The sequence below is a fragment of the Drosophila willistoni genome, unplaced genomic scaffold (genome assembly GCF_018902025.1).
Source record: "Drosophila willistoni isolate 14030-0811.24 unplaced genomic scaffold, UCI_dwil_1.1 Seg485, whole genome shotgun sequence".
Classification (NCBI taxonomy): domain Eukaryota; kingdom Metazoa; phylum Arthropoda; class Insecta; order Diptera; family Drosophilidae; genus Drosophila; species Drosophila willistoni.
In genome coordinates, this window is record NW_025814416.1 from 1,934,347 (window position 1) to 1,954,561 (window position 20,215).

A 20,215-nucleotide genomic window follows, 5' to 3' on the forward strand; every position below is an offset into this window, starting at 1 on the left:
AAAAGAATCCTTGATCTTGTTTTTGTCTCTGATCCCACTGTTAGTGCTGTATCCCGAACACAGCCCATAGTGAAACCTGAAGATCCCTATCACCCTACCATTGAAGTTACTATTTCTTACAATTCCGTTACTAATTCATTTAATAACATCGCAAATTCTCGTCGTAGATGTTTTCGTAAAACAAATTTCAATCTTCTTAACAGCCTTATTTTCTCTTTTGATTGGTCATTTCTATTTGAATGCTGCGATATAGATCGTGCAGTGAAGTTTTTCTACTCTGCTCTTTATTCTCTAATTGATAAATGCGTTCCTTATGTGAATGTCTCTACCGTCTCCAGCGGGCCAGTCTGGTTCACACGTAGGCTCTTTAATCTCCGTAACATTAAGTCGAGATATTTTAAAAGATTTAAAAAAACTGGTTTGCGACTTGACTATGCAAATTACTGTATAGCCAAATCTCAATTTTGTCTTTTAAACACTCAATGCTACAATAATTATATCGTTCGCTGTAAGGTTGAATTTTATAAGAACCCCAAAAGATTTTATAACTTTGTTAATTCCAAAAGACGCTCTAATGTACTACCCTCCACCTTCAGACTTAATGACCAGACTGCTAATAATGATTCAGATATTGCAGATCTGTTTGCTAAATTCTTTCAGTCGACATATTCTACTACTGTTTCGGAACCCACACCCTATCCCTTTTCAATCCCACATTTAAATTGTATGGTTTTTCCTAGTATTACTGAAGACTGTATTATCTCTAGCTTGTCATCTATGAAATCTTCCTTCGTTCCCGGTCCTGATAATATACCTAGTTGCATCCTTAAAATGTGTTCGAATTCCTTATCTAAGCCTTTATCTCGGTTATTCTTTATATCGAGTGAGACTTGTACCTTTCCTGATGTTTGGAAGGAGTCTTTTATTATTCCGCTTTATAAAAAGGGTAGCAAATCGGATGTTTCTAATCACCGTGGCATTGCCAAACTTTCGGCAATACCAAAGCTGTTTGAGAAAATTATTACGTCTTCCCTTCAACACCTATCCAGATCCACTATTTCTCCTTGTCAGCATGGATTCATGAAAGGTCGTTCGTCGTTTACTAACCTTTTAGAATTGACTACCCTTGTACACCATGGCTTCCGTAAAAAGTTTCAAACTGATGTTATTTATACTGACTTTTGTAAGGCTTTCGATACGGTTGATCATTTTATGCTTCTCGCGAAACTTAACATAATGGGTTTTTCCCCAAAACTGTTGGCTTGGTTAAAGTCGTATCTTATTGGCAGAACCCAAAAGGTGTCTTTTCGTTCCTCGATATCTAAAACTGTTCGAGTTACGTCAGGTGTACCCCAAGGCAGTCATCTGGGCCCCCTGTTATTTACACTGTTTATAAATGATTTGCCTTTGGCCTTGGCTCATTCACGCGTGCTCATGTTTGCGGATGACCTCAAGATTTGTTATTCCTATAATGATCCTTCTTTCCAACAGTACTTGCAATCAAATCTCGATGCGTTCTGTGATTGGTGCCACGTTAATAAATTACACCTTAATGCCTTTAAGTGTTCATTTATGACTTTCAGTCGTTTGTCTCCGTTCCTAGCTTATTACTCTGTTAAGTCTGTTCTGTTAGATTGTGTACCATCGTTCAAAGACTTAGGTGTGATTTTTGACGCAAATTTTCATTTAATATTTATATATCTTTAACTGTCAATAGAGCATGCAGTCTTCTTGGCTTCATAAAACGTTTGGCCAAAGAATTTTGTGACGAGTCACATTTCCATTGCAGCTCAAACTACGCTCATGTGGCCCCTCTTTATTGTTACTTATATTTTTCATACGCCCATGGAGGGCACATTAAATACCTCAACATGAAAATTAAGTGTAGTTCTTTTTTTCTAATAGTCAATACTTACAATCGACGCCTCCCTCTCTTTCTAGCTACCGTTTTGATGCGGCTGCAGCGTCGACGCGTTGCGGAAAGAACATCCTCCCGACAGCGGACGCTGCGCTGCATGCCGACGCCAAAGAGCCCATGAGAAAATTAAAAGTAAGAGAGAGAGACGGCGATCGTGACGCGTGCCAAAGCACAAGACGCATGGAATGTTTTCACCGTTAGGATATAAGTAGGCAGAGCAAGGGTGGGTTTAAACAGCGGATTAGAATGAGTTGAAATTCACTTCGCCAGAAGCCACGGGAGTAATCAGTTGCCCAGTGAAAAAGTCAGTGAAAATTAACAAGTGTAGCAAAGTACAGCAGAAGATTAGAGACAGAGTACCCAAGAGAGATCCTTCAGGATTGTCTGGTGAGCCCATGACCAAAGTTCCCCTTTATTTTTGCTTGAGTGCGGTAGGGACCCAGATTTCCAAATATGTTTAGGATTAATTAATTATTAATAAACATTACAATATGATCATTTAACCTACCCGGCATTATTTCTTTATTCGGCACTGAATTTTTGTATACCCTTTCCCTTCCCTTCTCCTTGGCCACTTAACCATTTGAGTGGAGCCGAAGGACCAGCGGACTTCGGCAGGATGAGTTATTCTCCTGCAGACGAAGTCAGTCGCTGGTCCCTAGGCTCAGTCACTCAAGGTGAGGAGGCAACGGATCTTGGCCAAGCGGGCTTCGCTTGGCAAACAAGATCAGTCGTTGCAGTTCCTCTTCACCATCCCTTTCCCATAACCACACTAACATTCCCTTTCCCGCTTCCCTTTCCCGTCCAAGAGGCAACGGATCTTGGCCAAGCGGGCTTCGCTTGGCAGACGAGATCAGTCGTTGCTACTCCTCTTGGACTCACCTCCTACTCCTTTCCCTTCCCTTTTTCCCCCTTTCATGTGGTCTCAGTCCCCAATCCTAATACTCATCATGGTCTCCAGATCAAATAAATGTTCTGTAGACTGGACTCTGGGACTGAGAATTGTACCCCAGCCAGAGCTTCCTTTCAGATGGCGCAATAGCAGGGACTTTGATGAGTATTATGAGGGAAATATTAAAATATATACATTGTAACGATCCTTTCTCGTCCCTTGGGATATCTATGCTATCTCTTGGGCTAGGTTCGGCACAACAAAATTTATTTAGTGCCCCGGTGAAATTAGAACACGTTTGTTTAATTATTAGTTTTGGTGGTATGTTTATTTACGATTGTTTATGGGCTTGGTTGGATATGACAAGTTTCTCTAAAGGAGTCCCGAACTTGGGCAGTGCTGCTTATGGTTGGGGGTCCCTCGACTCTCGATCCTGATCCGTCTCTCGTTCCTTGTGTCTCCTCTGGTTCCTGTTTCAGACTTGTGATATGAATATCCTGTCTGATGCCTCCCTTTTCAGAATAATACCGGCGCGTTAATTGGCCGTAGGATATATCCTCTGGATTTGCTCTCACGCTCCTGGCGTATTCTGATCTTCTAGGGATGTTATTTCCACCTCAATGCCTCTGACTGCGTTTCTAAGATGGTCTTTGGGTGCTCGTACCCCAAAGAAAAATCCTGTGGCCGTTTGTTGTAGGGCGGAATTATCGCAGCAATTGGTGTTCGTCACGATATATAGATCCTGGAATTTCGGTAACAGGATATATCATTGTACCTTCCAATATGCTGGGAATCGTCCTGGAGCAGTTTGACTTCTCTTATTTCTTGCCTGGGCACGGTGTTCTAGTCCTATTCCAAGGACTTGCTGGTTATATGATAATTTGAGAGGTTACTCGTAAGGACTTCTCAAATTATTCGGACTTTTCTTGGTCCTTTCACTTGTTTTGTTTCACTAGTCTGAGCTTTTTAAGGTTACTCGTAAGGCCTTAAAAACTACCTTGGTTGATCACGACTTGTAGACTTGATCTTTGCTTGATGGGCGTTGCCTTTATATAGGCAGCTCCCATGGCCTCAGGAGTAGATTGGTGTAGTACCGCTATACAGCTGGTACATTTCCATCGGCCCTCTGCTTTCACCCACGCATCCACTTGTTGCTATGCGTGGTGAAAGTCCCGTAAATCCTTGGCGCATATGTCCACTTTCTCTGTGGCTGCGCGCCCATTTATTCCTTGTCCTTGTCTTCCTCGCTTGTACATATTGATTTGAATCACTTTTTTATGTTGGCGTCGCCTTCCCATTGGCCGCCACACGTATCCCGTTTACTTTTCGCTGCTTTCCCTTTTCTGACGGCGCTGCCGTCGCTCGTCGCTCCCCTCAATCCGCTTGTCATATCCAACTTTGCTCAAATTATTCCCATATTATAATTATGCATACATATATATATATTCGTTAAACTTAATCTATAATTTAGTACTAATTAGCCTGATTAACTCAATATATATTGTTAATTACTTTTATTTAAATCGCAATACAACGCACGCATCGTGGGTGTATGCTTATTCAGCGCATTCGTATATGCATTGTATGTTAATGCATGCATCTCTATTGTGGCCTCTCTGTGCTCTTAAATTGTCTCACTGGGCCAATGCCCTTTTTCGCTTGCACTTGTTTGCTCTTACATGGCCGATTTTGCCCATTATGCCTCCCACGCATCTTCCCGCTTGTACGAAATTGCTCGCGGTTGCGTGCGGTTCGATCGATCGTGTTTGATCGTAACCGTATCGTATATCGTACCTCGTATATGTGGTTGCCGACTTATCGCCTTATGCTTCCCACACATCTTCCAGTGACCAGTGACACGATTGATCGTATATCGTACATCTGGTTTGTGTCTCGGCTGTATCTTGTATCTGGTGCGTTATTTACACCGTTGGATTGCTTCGCTGCCGGTTTGTTGTGTGGGATATTATTATGATTTATAATATTCCTCACAACATATATGTTTGTACTTTAATATATATGTATATATATGTATATATATAGATGCATATATATATATATAAATATACGAGTCCACACAAGAGTAAAAATTTTTACATGTATGCATATTCATCTATATATATATCGGAGTCAACTCAGAATTAAACATTTTTTGTTTTATATAGATATATACGTATATTTGTGGTTAGGGTATTTAAGGCCGCATATATGTGGCCGTTGTGCCACGCGCTTTTAGTTTTCTGCGCAAGCGACAGTTACATGCGGGAAAGAGACAGAGACACACGAGCGGCCAGTAAGAATGAGAATAGACAATTCACCGTTTGATTCGGGGCGTGTGTGTGAGCTACGAGCATTCTCTTGCCAGTTGTCTCTCACTCTTACACACAGCTTTGGTTCAACCGTTTTTTTTGCCATTCCTTCATTCACACTGATTTGCAAGTACAGTCGCGCGTTGGGTTTCGTTTTAGCGTTTTTTTTTTATTGTGAAAAAAAAGAAAGAGAAAAGAGTTTTCAAGATGCGCGTGTGTGTGCTAAAAAACGATGATGCTCGTGTGCATTGGCTCTCACATGCGTGATGCCGCATCCGATCGCGTAAATGTATATGAGTGTCGCTGACTCTTGTGTATGTGTGCGCTCACGATCCGAATTGTAGAGATTAGCCTGAAAGTGTCAGTGTGTGACGTCACACATTTCCTCCAGGGCAGAGGAATCTCTGGTTCATTCGTGACGTACATATGCGTGAAGAGGCGACTCATAGACATTGGACACTTTCGTTTGGGTATACGTATGGAAGGGTATGCATGGGTTTATCACCTAGTTTACCACACACATGAGCAAAAGAAAACCATTTGTTTTTGGTGCAAACTTGTATGATTATGTTTTTTGCATGTTGCAAAAGCATCGGAAATTTAAAAAAACAAAAAAAAAAATAATAAATAAATATATATAACATGCACACCAACATGCCATGCTAGGTGAGAAAATCGGCAGAGTCTCCGGTAGGGTTGCGACAGAATTATCAGCAGAGTCATCTACAGAGTTTTCGACAGAATTAATAATCTCATCAACAGCGTATTCCAGAGTGAATTATTAATGAAGTCAGTTACTTAGTTACCGACAGAGCTAACGATAGAGTCACCAATGGAACCATCGACAGAGCCATACCTGGAAATCAGTTGGGGAAAAAATAGGAATAAGAAAAAATATATATAGATGCAACACGCGCAGCGCCAGGTCACGCTAAGTAAGAATAGCGGTAGAGTCTCCGGCAGGGTTTCAACAGAATGATCAGCAGAGTCATCTACAGAGTTTTCGACAGGATTAATAATCTCTCCAACAGAATATTTCAGGGAGAATTATTAATGGAGTCAGCTACTGAGTTACCGACAGAGCTAGCCATAGAGTCATCAACGTAGCCATCGACAGAGTCGCATATGGAAATTAGTTTGATTAAAAAAAAAAAAAAAATTGTTTTTTTTACAACAAAAGAGAAAATAGCTAAAGTTGCCAGAAGCAGATAGGACGAGTCTAGGTGCTCTCAGAGAGCCATTAGCAAGGTTGTAACCTACCGCATTATGAGTTAAACGGGACTTGGGCATGGATAACCTAAAAATCCACCACTCTCACCCAAAGCAGCAGCAGAAGTAACAGCAGCGGTAACAGTAGCAGAGGAAAAGAGACAGAAGAGTGACGCACAAGACGCACCAAGCTTATGCACTGGCAAAGGCAGTCAGTGTTTCGAACTCAACAAGAAAACATCGAGGGAAAAAAAATTCATCATCATTAACAGGACTACTCATTCATCGCCAAGCTGAACTAAGCTTCAAGGACACAACGGAGATTAAGGCAAAGAACATCAGGAAATCCGGCAGCAAGGACCACTATTTTCTCAAGGATATTCTAAACAGTAATGGGAGTAAACGTTTATTTTCTTTGGACAACATCGAGGGAGGAGCTACCCCGTCTACCATAACTATATCCTACATTCAAGGATTTACTTTTTTCAAATAAACAAACTGGATCGAATACTACCAACAGGCAAGATCTTATATATATTTGAACCATTGCAAAGATTTTGTTCAATATATTTAAACCAAAAAAAAAACACCTCGAAAGTTTCCCCGGCGGCGATAATTCTCCTTTACGCGTCACCGTTACTTACTCTTCTTTGAACAAACATATATACATTTTTATATTTTCTGACCCCTCCATTGCAGAATTTATTAAAAATTAAATAAAATATATATATATACGCATTGGTCAAATTGCATATCCACATCATAGTCTATCGGTTTACCGTAGCCATCTTCAATCAGTATCGCGTAGCCTACTGGGCGAACTCCGAGATCCATTAGCTGCTTATTACTTCTACTACGACTCCGAGTCTTTACTAACATACTAGCAATGGGCGTTCATTGGATAAATCATCGTCGCAAAGCCGAGATGGAAGTCCTTTGTGACGAATTCGGACTAGACACCGGTGGAATAGTGGAAGACCTAAGAAATCGGTTCCGTGAGTTCGCCTCAAGGGAAGATCATCATCCTGAGGTATTGAGTCGACTCGCGGAAATCGAAGCCTAATTTAGTGCCAGGGACAAGAAATTAGATGTAAAGCCACAGTCCAGAGCACCGTCGCCTACTCCCGAAGGAATTATTTCTCAACTACCGCATCGAATTCTGGTTCTCGTTCCGGTTCTCCGACACCTTTCGGCATGCCTGGCGCAAAGATTAACATCGAGCCCATTGAGCGGAGTCGAGTCCATGAATCTATGGTAGGCCGTACTACTGGGAGCTATGCCTCGATCGTGGAACGTATAACTAAATGGGGAATTGCCTTTAGCGGATCTACCGACCCTATCTATTTCATAGAGCAAATAGAGGCTCGAGCCGCAACTTACCGTTTTAGTTTGGAGACACTGCCTCCGATGATAGCCATCCTATTGACCGGACGGGCCGAAAGCTGGTGGCAAACCAGCGGCTATCCGGAGATGACATGGGTCGACTTCAAGTCCGAATTCTTGGAGTTCTTTCTACCCCCACGCTATTTTGAGAAATTAGAGGATAGCATACGCACTCGAAAGCAACGCCATCAGGAACCATACAAGGAGTATCTAGTAGACCTTCGTTTGATGATGAAGAGAGCTCATTACTCGACGTTACAGGAACTCGACAGGATCTACGAAAATCTTTTACCAGACTACAAGCTGTATACCCGACGAAATGATTTCCAAACGTTACCCGGCTTAACCAAGTTGGTGGTAAATTATGAGACAATTCGATTGGAGCAAGGCAGCGAGGACTCAGCGCATTCTTGGAAAAGGAGCAAAGCCGTTCAAAATAAGACCTTGGATCATATGCCTACCAGCCTAAACGGGACTGCTATATGTCAACTCTCCGAAGCACTAGTAGATACCAGTACAGCTTGCCGCAAATGTGCGGGAACTGGTCACTTCGCACGAGAATGCACGAAGCCCCGTGTGTTGTTCTGTTGGCAATGCGGACGAAGGGGGGTACGTACCATCGAATGTTGCCGTCGTTCGGAAAACGGGCCAAACCTCCGTCTCAATCTGGGCCAGACGGAGGGACCAGACCCGGACCTCAGCCCAGTAACCCCCTCTTCCTAAAGAAAGACCGCATCCAACTCCATGTCTTCGTCAATAGAAAACCAATGGTAGCTACCTTGGATTCAGGAGCGAACAAGAGTTTCATAAATGAGGAAGTGGCTCTTCAGCACTTCGCTCCGTTCCTTCTGCGAGACCTTCATACTAATATTAACCTTGCCGATAATACTCGGGCAGCAATCAAAAGTTCTCTTAGGGCAACCATCAGTCTCGGGTAACAGACCGTACATATGACATAGTTAGCGATGCCATCGATGATGGATCCTCTTATTCTGGGAGTGGATTTCCTTCGAAACATAGGAACTTCTATACGTTGTGGAGGTTATCTGTTACTGTTGCCCCCATTCGATAAGACCCACAGCCCAGTCAATTCCACAATTCAGCCATCACTAGTGGCGGATGAACACACGCAGCCTGATGCTCATGTAAATCAACTGGATCCTGCAGAAACGCAGAAACGCAGAAACTATGCCCAAGGATACCTCTGACGCTCAGCATAGCAACCAACCAGTATGTCAAGCAGGCTCAGTTTTGCCGCCTCCAACACCTGACGCTGTCCGTAAAAACCCATTCCGCCGACCCGGCAGCAAAAAGGAACTGGTAACCGAGGTGGACGCCCGATTAGCCTCAGTAGAAGCTGAGATCCACGACGAGGACTTAAAGCCAGAACAATCATCCAGTATGGAACAGGAGACACTAGAGCCGGAACTTCAAGCGGTTGTTGACGCGGAAATCACTAAGTTCGACGGGCACAACGGAGTTACCCAAATAGCACAACATGTCATTGTATTAAAGCACGATCGACCCATGAAACAGAGGTATTATCCCCGTAATCCGGCCCAACAACAAATTATCAACGAAACTGTAGACGCACTGCTGAAGGAAGACCGTATTGAACCATCCAAAAGCCCTCACAGCGCACCAATAGTGTTGGTAGGTAAGAAAACTGGTGATACTCGCATGTGTATAGACTTTCGACATCTGAACGCTCAGTCAGTGCGTGACGCATACCCCTTGCCTCATATCACCATATCCTAGAGAAATTGAGGAACGCGAAATACATCTCTACTGTAGATTTAAAGAGCGGGTATTGGCAAATACCCTTAGAGGTCAAAAGTAGCGAGTGTACAGCCTTCACAGTGCCCGGACGCGGGTTATTCCATTGGAAAGTCATGCCCTTCGGGTTACATTCCGCTTCCGCCACGTTCCACAGGGCTTTGGATAGTGTGATTGAACCCGAAATGGAACCACATGCCTTCGCGTACCTAGACTATATTATCGTAATCGGAAAGACGCTCGAGGAACACCTCTCACACCTGCTTGAAGTCTTTCGACGTCTACGAGAAGCCAATTTAAGGATCAACCGAGACAAATGTCGCTTCTTCAAGAAACGGATCCAATTTCTAGGTCACGTCGTCAGCGAGGATGGTATCCATACCGACCCTGAAAAGGTAGCAGCTATCCGTAACCTTCAGCCACCAACCAATGTCAAGGAGTTACGTCGATGTCTCGGTATCGCCTCTTGGTATCGTCGGTTCGTACCCAACTTCTCCGACACGGTACAACCTCTCACAAGTTTGTTAAAGAAAGGTTTGAGTTGGTTTTGGAACTTAGAGCAACAACAGGCGTTCGACGCACTCAAGACACGTCTCACCACTGCCCCTGTCCTAGCTTGTCCAGTATTCGCTGTAAAGTTTTGCTTACAGACTGATGCCAGTGCTGTTGGCCTCGGCGCAATGCTCACTCAGAGTAACGACAGTGCAGAAAGAGTCATTGCTTACGCTAGTCGACGTCTCTTGAAGGCGGAAGAAAACTACTCGACTACTGAGAAAAAATGCCTAGCAATAGTCTGGGCCATCAGGAAATATCGTTGCTATTTGGAAGGCTATTGCTTCGACGTGATCACTGACCATTTGGCTTTCAAATGGCTAAACTCGATAGAAAATCCCACGGCGCGTGTGGCCAGATTGGCGCTGGAGTTACAACAATACGAGTTCGAGGTACATTATAGACGAGGTAAGCTGAATGTGATTGCCGATGCCTTATCGTGACAACCTTTGGATGTGCTCCACTGGGCACAACTAGTAGAACCGGAATGCAAATGGTGGCTAAAGATGCGGCAGCACGTCACGGAACACCCTGCAGATTTCTCAGAATATATATTCGAAAACGGCCAGATTTATCGAAGACGAACCCCCACCCCGATGACCACGATTCTACAACTTGGAAACTATGCGTTCCCCTAGAATTTCGAGATTAAGTACTAAAGGAACACAATGTGGTGACGGCTGGCCACTTGGGAATCAGGAAAACCACTTTGTGAGTGACCCAAAGATACTTTTGGCCTGGCCTCTTCCGAGATGTCGCGCATTACGTTAGATGCTGCCTCGTCTGCTCGCAGTTTAAACCGGCGCAAATGAAACCAGCGGGCAAAATGCTCACCCGTCAAGTCGCGGAGTCATTCGATACCGTGTGTACTGACTTTATCGGGCCTTTGCCGCGTTCTAAGCAAGGTAATACGATGTTACTAGTTTTCTTGGATTTATATAGTAAATGGGTCGAGATGGTACCACTTCGTAAGGCCACTTCAGCCGCTTTGGAGAAGGCATTTCGTGAAAGGATCTGGGCTCGATTCGGCAAGCCTCGCACCCTCGTGAGAGATAACGGTACCCAGTTCACTATCAAGCTTTTCAAAAACTTCTGCAAAACGTCCGGAATTATACTCCAGCATACCGCCCCCTATTCTCCACAGCAGAATCCTACCGAGCGCGCAAATCGAACCATCAAGACCATGATTGCACAATGCCTGGAAAATGGGCAAAACACTTGGGTTAAATGGCTTCCAGAAATAACACTAGCGATCAACTCAAGCGTCAACGACACCACCGGATTCTGTCCAGCCTACATCATATTAGGTCGGGAACCCCGTATGCCCGGCGCTCTTTATGACCAAGTAACGGATGGAAGATATTTTCAAGCTCGTACATGAGAATCAAATGAACGCGACCCAGAATCAAAAGAAATATTACGACCTGCGACGACGCGACTGGCGTCCAAACATCGGGAGCATGGTCATGCTCAAGAAACATGTGCTGTCTAATGCCAACGAAGGGATCAATGCCAAACTGGCGCCTAAGTATAAAGGCCCGTATAAAATAATCAAGTTTCTTTCCAGCAACGTCGTTAGACTACAAGAAGCCCAGGGGCGTGAGCGACGTACCGCCGGTCTGGCTGACTTAAAGGCTTTCAATAGTGACGACAGCGAACCATCAGAACTCGGTATTTCTGAAGACATCGGCCTCGGGACACCTCGTACCCACGGCCCGCACGAGGCCACTGATTCACGATCTTTCAAGGGGGACCACTTGTTGGTGGGTGCGCCTGCCCACCGTCCCCCTCCCTTCTAAAAAGGGGCTCTTCGCACCGATACTAGGCAAAAATTATCTAAAACCATTGTATCTTAGTTTTAATCATAGCACTTTTGTAAACCGCACTCATGGGGCCTCGTTAGTACTTTCAGAGTTCAGGGTAGTTTTAACACGCTTTATATTTCACAGCAGTATGTCGCAGCAAGGGGAAGAACATGGCGATCGCGAGGCCGACATAGCCCGGATCGTCGAAGAAATGATTGCGGTGTGGGAAAGGGAACACGGCCCGGTCACGTTCGGCCCCACCTCAGAACGTAGCCCACCGGACATGGCCCTCGCACAATATCGACAAGATATGGCTACGCCCCCGCTCCACCAAACAGAGCCCCTCGTCTGGTCGGCAGAGCGCGTTTTCCGCGAGGAGATGTTCGTCCTGACGTACCCAGAGCCGGACCTTGGTGAAGTACTCGCCGTCCCGATGGAGGATTACAGAGTCCCCGCCGCCGATGACCAGGGATCCAAGTCCCACTCACCGTCTCACCGTGTATCGGACACCCCTCCGCGGCCCGTACATTATATTTTTCATTCGCCCATGGAGGGCACATTAAATACCTCAACATGAAAATTAACTGTAGTTTTTTTTTTCTAATAGTCAATACTTACGATCGACGCCTCCCTCTCTTTCTAGCTACCGTCTTGATGCGGCTGCAGCGTCGACGCGTTGCGGAGAAAACAACCTCCCGACAGCGGACGCTGCGCTGCATGCCGACGCCAAAGAGCCCATGAGAAAATTGAAAGTGAGAGAGAGAGAGACGGCGATCGTGACGCGTGCCAAAGCACAAGACGCATCGAATGTTTTCACAGTTAGGATATAAGTAGGCAGAGCAATGAGTTGAAATTCACTTCGCCAGTAGCCACGGGAGTAATCAGTTGCCCAGTGAAAAAGTCAGTGAAAATCAACAAGTGTAGCAAAGTACAGCAGAAGATTAGAGACAGAGTACCCAAGAGAGATCATTCAGGATTAGCTGGTGAGCCCATGACCAAAGTTCCCCTTTATTTTTGCTTGAGTGCGGTAGGGACCCAGATTTCCAAATATGTTTAGGATTAATTAATTATTAATAAACATTACAATATGATCATTTAACCTACCCGGCATTATTTCTTTATTCGGCACTGAATTTTTGTATACCCTTTCCCTTCCCTTCTCCTTGGCCACTTAACCATTTGAGTGGAGCCGAAGGACCAGCGGACTTCGGCAGGATGAGTTATTCTCCTGCAGACGAAGTCAGTCGCTGGTCCCTAGGCTCAGTCACTCAAGGTGAGGAGGCAACGGATCTTGGCCAAGCGGGCTTCGCTTGGCAAACAAGATCAGTCGTTGCAGTTCCTCTTCACCATCCCTTTCCCATAACCACACTAACATTCCCTTTCCCGCTTCCCTTTCCCGTCCAAGAGGCAACGGATCTTGGCCAAGCGGGCTTCGCTTGGCAGACGAGATCAGTCGTTGCTACTCCTCTTGGACTCACCTCCTACTCCTTTCCCTTCCCTTTTTCCCCCTTTCATGTGGTCTCAGTCCCCAATCCTAATACTCATCATGGTCTCCAGATCAAATAAATGTTCTGTAGACTGGACTCTGGGACTGAGAATTGTACCCCAGCCAGAGCTTCCTTACAATTTGATGATCCCTACGTAACAAAGGTTTTATACACTTCGTTAGTTCGCCCTACTCTAGAATATTGCTCGCCAGTGTGGAACCCTTAATATGATGTTCACCAGCGTAGTATTGAATCGGTTCAGAAGCAATTCTTTGAGTTCGCGTTACGCGGTTTTAATTGAGACCGGAATTTTCGCCTACCTTCTTATTCTGACAGATTTCTTAGTATTAATTTTCCTTCACTTTACAACCGTAGGCTCGTATTTGGCATTCTCTTTCTCCATAAACTTGTCAACACTGAAGTCATTTCTAGATACTGGATATGCTATATTTTTGTGTTCCCTCACGTCGGACCAGAAACTTTTTTCCTATTCACCTTACCCTTTCGCGTTCTTTGCCAATCTTTTAACAACCTTTCTCATCATATCTCTACTTTTCAATCATCTACAATGAAATGGCTAAATATATTCTGGACTTCGATTACTTGCAACTCATTCTTGACCACATTGGCTGTGAATAGGGGCAACGTTGGCACATTGTGCAAATTAAACACCTCCACTGGGTCGGGGATGTTTGGTTGTGTATAAAGCTAAGCTACCTTCTTCAATTAACTGTTAAACACCTACCATATGAAAAAACGTTTATATGCATAACTTGGCTATTTTTAGTCCGATTTTGATATTGGTATCAAATTTAAGTGTGCCAAATTTGATTGCACAAGGTAGAAAACTACGGGAGATTTTCGAGTTTTTTCAAATTACTGGGGAAGAAAGGGGCGTGACAAAATCTTTACACATAGAAAATGTGCTCAGAAAATATACATACCAAATTTGGTGTCTTTAGTTAGTATAGTGTTTGAGGTTTTATTTCATTTCGGTAAGGGGCGTGGCAAAAATTTGAAACACCTTCGCAAACTGTATATTTTACAGGAGACTACATTTGGAAGCTATATCTCGTATAGCCTCCGAGATCTAGGTGTTCATACGGACGGACGGACATGGCTAAATCGTCTCGGCTGATCAAGAATATATAAATATGGGGTCGGGAAAGCTTCCTTCTGCCTGTTATATTCATTTTGGCGACTTTAGTATACCCTTTCACCTTTCGGGTGTACGGTAAAAAAGGGCGTGCGACCGAGTTAATCTTTCGATACGGTAAAGGCAGTTTGGCTAGGCGAGCAACTGCAATAATTTCGGAGTTTGTGTGTTGCGTACTCGAAGCCCTAATATCGAAGATAAAAAAAGTGTATAGGTATACACATTGAGTTGCAAGTGCAGAAGAGCATAGTTGCAAAGAGACTACAAAGGTCAGCAGCAGTGCGGTTACATAGTTGCAGAGACAACAGAAGAACGGCGACAGGTGCTCGCAAGAGCAAAACGAATGGACGGCGACCCGTCAGGAAGTCGACCCCTTTGCAAGCAAGCAGCAGCATACAGGATCATCGGATAGATATAAAATAAAGTAGTTGTGTGTATATAAAAACAAAATTCAGTCAGGTTTTATTATATATATAGATTTATTTATTTTATTTATTTATAAGCTATTATACATTAGGGATTATAATATAATAACTAATATTAAGATGGGGAGTGCTAGCTACCTTGGCCATCGACTCGACATGTTCATTATTTATTATATAGAGTTGTATATTTTTAATTGTTTTAAGAACCTTTTTTTTTTTTTTTTTTTTTTAACGTTTAATATATATTTGTTGAATCTACTCTTAAATTAGAGCCTAACAACAAGTTTGAGATATTTTTCTTAGACTAGTACTTAAGATAAATCCTGGGGATATTGCAGGCGGCCCTAATCACTTGTTATTGGGTTGGTCTGTCATTTCTTTTAAGAAATTTCTTCTATTATTAGTTCGCGTAAGGGAATTGGCAAGAACATTTGGGTGTGCATCCAGTTTCGCAGAATACTTTAGTTGTTGAGTACCTATTTCAGATTTTACGCTAGGTATATTTAGATCATTTTGAATGTTGTCGTTTCGTATATACTACGCTCTTTGTATAATATCGACATTGCTGGTACTTGCATTTCCCCATAGTACGGCTCCGTAAGTCCAGATGGGTTTCAGTACGGAGTTGTATAGGAGGACTTTATACTCCAGACGTAGAGGGGACCGAGCATTGATGATCCAATGTAGGCTACTCGCTTTCAGTTTAAGCTGTGACTTTTTTGCTTCGATGTGCTTGCGCCAAGTTAGTCTTCTGTCTAGGTGGATGCCAAGGTAAGTGACATCCACGGCTTGAGGAACTGGTACGTTGTTTAGCATTAGAGCTGGACAGTTTCTTCTGTTAAGCGTAAATGTAACATGTTTGCATTTCTGCTCGTTGACCCGGATACGCCAGGTTGCTAGCCATTCCTCTACCACCTTAAGGTGTTCCTCTAGTTTTGCAGAGGATTGTTTTGGGCATTTGGATCTGCTAAGGATTGCCGTGTCATCGGCAAAAGTGGACGTTGTAAGTCCTAAACTCGTTGGTAAGTCTGCAGTGTACAGCAGGTAGAGCAATGGGCCGAGTACACTGCCTTGCGGTACACCAGCTTTGATTTCAAAATCAGCCGAGACGGAGCCATTACATCTTACAGCGAATTTCCTATTGTAAAGGTAAGATTCCATGAGTTTGTGTGTGTACTGTGGCAGTTTTTGCCGGATTTTGAACATCAGACCCTCCAGCCAAACTCTATCGAAAGCCTGGGCAACGTCGAGAAAGACAGCAGCACATTTTCATTTTTATTCTTTTAGTTCGAATGCTGTTCGTATTTCGGATGTTATGCGATTGACTTGTTCAATTGTACCATGTTTTTCGCGGAAGCCAAACTGGTGTGAAGAAATTGTGTTCTCCGATGCCAGAAATGAGTTTAGGCGGATCTGCAGGACATTTTCAAAAAGCTTCGAAAGACATGGCAGCAAACTAATTGGCCTATAGGATGATGGCTGGGTTTTGTCCTTTCCCACTTTAGGAATCATGATGATAGTGGACTTTTTCCATGTTCTTGGGAAGTAGCCAATTTTTATTATAGCGTTGAACAGTTTGCAGCAAACTAATTGGCCTATAGGATGATGGCTGGGTTTTGTCCTTTCCCACTTTAGGAATCATGATGATAGTGGACTTTTTCCATGTTCTTGGGAAGTAGCCAATTTTTATTATAGCGTTGAACAGTTTGCAGCAAACTAATTGGCCTATAGGATGATGGCTGGGTTTTGACCTTTCTTACTTTAGGAATCATGATGATAGTGGACTTCTTCCATGTTCTTGGGAAGGAGCCAATTTTTATTATAGCGTTGAACAGTTTGCAGATATATTGTATTGCAATGATAGGGAGTTCTAGGATCATTTTCGGTGTGATTAGGTCATGGCCAGGGGCTTTTTTCGGCTTTATGTGGTTTTTAATAACTGCAGTGATCTCGTTCGATTGGAGTTCCGAGTACTCACTATCCGTTAATGTGTTCGAAGGGGGAAGTACAGATGAGTTTGATGTTGGATTTGGCTGGAAAACCATTTTAAGATGTGTGGCAAATACGGATGCCCTCTCTTCGTCACTGCGGGCCCATCCACCGGTTGGACTCCTTATCGGTGAAATTGTCTCTGTAGGAGCGCTTAAAGTTGGGTGGGCTTTCCACAGAGGATGTTTAGTGCTGGTTGGACTGAGCTTTTCTATGTATTTCCTTTGAGCCCAGCTGTCCTCTTGTCTTAACGCCTTGGAGAGGTTGCGATTAGCTTGCCTTAGGCGAAGTTTTGCTGCTGGTGATAGAGTAATCTGCCATTCTCTTCTTAGACGTAATTTTTCCGTTACTAATTGTTCTGTAGTATGTTCATACAACTAATAACTCAACACAATGAGCTCAACTTGTAACACTTTGTTGCAAGTATAAACAATTAAACATATACGCATTAAAATATAATTGTGCACTTGAATATGTTCATATGTATACATTGAAGTATTCACATAAACATATTCAAGTAAACATACAATTAAGCATGAACATATATGTATGTACATTTGTATATGCACATACATATATTCACATAAGCACTGTATGCACAAGCGTAACATGAGCTAGAGCCAGGCCAGCGTGTGACCGCTGACCAAGCACTTTGATGCATGCGCTCCAACAGTATGTATGTATGTATGTACTGACACTCTCCCTCTCTTTTGTAGCTGTCGCATAAATCGCAGCATAAGAATATATATGTAAAATTAGCCTAAGCAAAAGAATAATTTGGAATAAAGAATTCAATCAAAAACTCCAGTCAACCGACACAGACGTGTCTCTGATTATTATTTTTCAACCCAACGGAACCCGGTCGAAGGAGTTTTTACATGGCGACCGTGACAGGACCTGAGCTGCACACAACATATATATAAATTATAATAACATAATTTTATATTGAAAAGCGATGACATCTAAATGATGCTGCGACAACTAATATATGGAAAAGCGACAACAACTAAATGATGCTGCAACTTATTGGCAAGAAAAGAAACAACTGACAGAGATTGTAGCAACAACAACAGCATAAACAACAGAGACTAAAGAACAGCTATCAACATCAGCTTCAACACCATAATACTGAAGATATCTAGTGAATATATTTGAGTCTCGTTCGTTATCCCAACGATGAACATCAGCATCAACACATAAGTTTGACTAAAAAAAAAAAAAAAAAAAATACATGAACAACAGTGAAGATATTCCCTTTGCGGAATCTGCTCCTGTCGAGCAAAGGGATGCACTGACGCTAAAAGAAGCGCTAGAGCTGTATCCCAACGATGGACCGCGGCCACTAACAATAGAGGAGTACAGAGCCCGGCAGCAGACGAGAATCCCCAAAAAGACGAAACGGGGCGGTGAGGTGAGACGCCTGCTCACCCAGAAAAGACTGCAGCAGGATTTACTAAAGGCCAGCACCAACGAAGAAGACCGACAACGCTGCATAGAGCGTATCGAGAACCTAAAAACTGAACTTCGCCAAAGAGCGAAGAAACGCAAGGGGGCCGCAGAAATGCGCAAGCCTTAACTTGCCTTTAATTTAATAATAATAATTATAAGCCTAATAGCAAGTTGAAGCACGAAAGTGCAACTTGCGAACTTACTAACTTTCTGAAGGCTATTACTAACAATCTGGTTGGAGAATTTTTTTTTTTTTTTCTCATATAAATTTTTTTTTATTTCTAAATAACAATAACGAATGAAATGTAAATCTGAATTGTGAGCCAACCACATGCTCTATAATTTTTTCCACGTCTCTGGCTCGCTGTGCAAGACACAGTTGAGATAAAATTTTTTTTCTTTTGTCGTATAAAAAAAAAAATTTAATAATTTTTTTTAAATAAAATTTCATAAAAATTCATGAATCCATAACAATTTTTCAAATAATTCAAATATAAATTTTTATAATTATAATTCGTATTCAAGCAAATAAGAACGAAGCTTGAAATACTTAAAGAAAAAAATTTTTTTTAGTAACTTTTAAACAAAAGGTTTTGAGATGTTTTTATGGGCTTTTGTTCCCTATTTTTTTTTCCCGTATTTGTCATATTCATTTTCATCCTGCTAAATTAAAATAGTCTCATATAGGATCGTTAGTCAGTGAGATTATTATTAGAATTATACACAAAAAAAAAAAAAATTTTTTTTACATAAACTCCATATGTTCGATAATTCCATAAGTAAATTTGATGATATATCTCTTATACCCACAATGGGGTTAATAGAAACAAAATCAGTGGACTCCACTGCTAATGTAATAAATAAAATCGAATCATCAAATACTGACTTGAGATTAACGAACATATTGTTATTAATAATCGTCGTAATAATGTGCGCATATATTTTATATAAAGCTTATCTATTACACAATAAATGTGTAACCAAAAGAGCCATAAGCCAAGCTAATGACCTAGATAAGGTCTAAGAATACATATGCACACACGCGAATAACAATAAAAAAAAAAAATAATAATAATTCTGGAAAACAATGGCCACTCTTGATAATTATTTTGGAAAAATAAACGCTAGGCATCCCAGTATTGTCCAAGATTTAATTGAGGTTTTTAGAAATGAGCATATCAATTCACCACAGAACTCAATAAACTTGGTACAAATTAAGTCAGCTTACCTAAATATAACGGGAGAAGAATTCCCAGTTCAAGGAAGCACTAGGGTACAGATGAGTTTCATCCTCACAGTACCATATGTATGTTGCTTTTCCAACGCAGCAGGCACATATCGTTTCTACCGAATGGAGGAACCGAGGCAGTAAGCCTCCATGATTTTTATATACGTACATCCATATTAATAGGCCTAACAAGTTAGTGTAGAATATGGATAAGATAGAAACAAAAAGGCTACAAAAATACTTACCTTTCCTCGATTTCCTGATACAATCAGGCGAAACAAATCACAAATACAAGGAAATAAGGTATTGGATAGCCCACAACTACAAATTTACAAAAAAAAAATTGTAGATCTTATGGAAAAATCCATAAAAGTAGCTTATAGTAGATTGTTAGCTAAGACTCCTTTACATAAAGACGTGCCCGGATGGGTCCACGAACTTTTTAAGGACTCGATCGCGCTGATAGACATATCAGAATCGAGTACAGACTCAGATGTAGAAATAATAGATACAGAATAATAAAAAAAAAAAATAAATAAACATAAACATTTTCGAAAATTTTGTTATTTTTAACAAACTATGGTTACTTGGGATGATATAATTGGAAAAGCTAGAATACACGCACAAGAATTAACTA

General features: G+C 42.2%; 1 long non-coding RNA gene across 1 annotated transcript; it reads right to left on the bottom strand.

Moving 5' to 3' along the window:
- Positions 1-19,311: 19,311 nt before the first annotated feature.
- Positions 19,312-19,914, bottom strand: LOC124461441. The gene is made up of 3 exons (XR_006955074.1): positions 19,824-19,914; positions 19,579-19,763; positions 19,312-19,474 (listed from the first exon to the last, which is right to left on the bottom strand). It is a non-coding gene; the product is annotated as an uncharacterized LOC124461441 (long non-coding RNA).
- Positions 19,915-20,215: the final 301 nt, after the last annotated feature.